The sequence below is a fragment of the Odontomachus brunneus genome, unplaced genomic scaffold (assembly GCF_010583005.1).
Source record: "Odontomachus brunneus isolate Ranch 3 - 2012 unplaced genomic scaffold, Obru_v1 Obru_scaffold_426, whole genome shotgun sequence".
NCBI classification, from domain to species: Eukaryota; Metazoa; Arthropoda; class Insecta; order Hymenoptera; family Formicidae; genus Odontomachus; species Odontomachus brunneus.
In genome coordinates this window covers 31,179-31,551 of record NW_022639876.1, presented here as the reverse complement: position 1 = coordinate 31,551, position 373 = coordinate 31,179, and positions in this window count along the sequence as shown.

The following is a 373-nucleotide window of genomic DNA, read 5'->3' as shown; positions in this document are numbered from 1 at the left end:
ATTCACCCGCCGCGAGGTCCAGAACGATCCCGTACGCGCACAAAAAATCTAAGCCGAGTATGGCCGGTAGCGCCAGACTCGGCAATAAACACGTGGTAATTGTGCGCTCACTTTCTTTTAACCGGAACGGTACCTCCGCTTCCTCACTGACGTCTACCACCTGACCGTTCGCGGTCCGGATCCGACAGCCCTGGTCGCGGGTCGTCGGCAGCTCCAATGCGCGGACGATACTTATACCCTCGCGCCCCAGGATCGTCCTATTGGACCCGGTGTCCACTAATGAGCGTAACGGCAGTTCACCAATTGTCAGCGAGAGATAGCGGAGTGGCGACAACTCGCGCGCATCGAAAGCGCTGTACGATAGCGCTTCGTT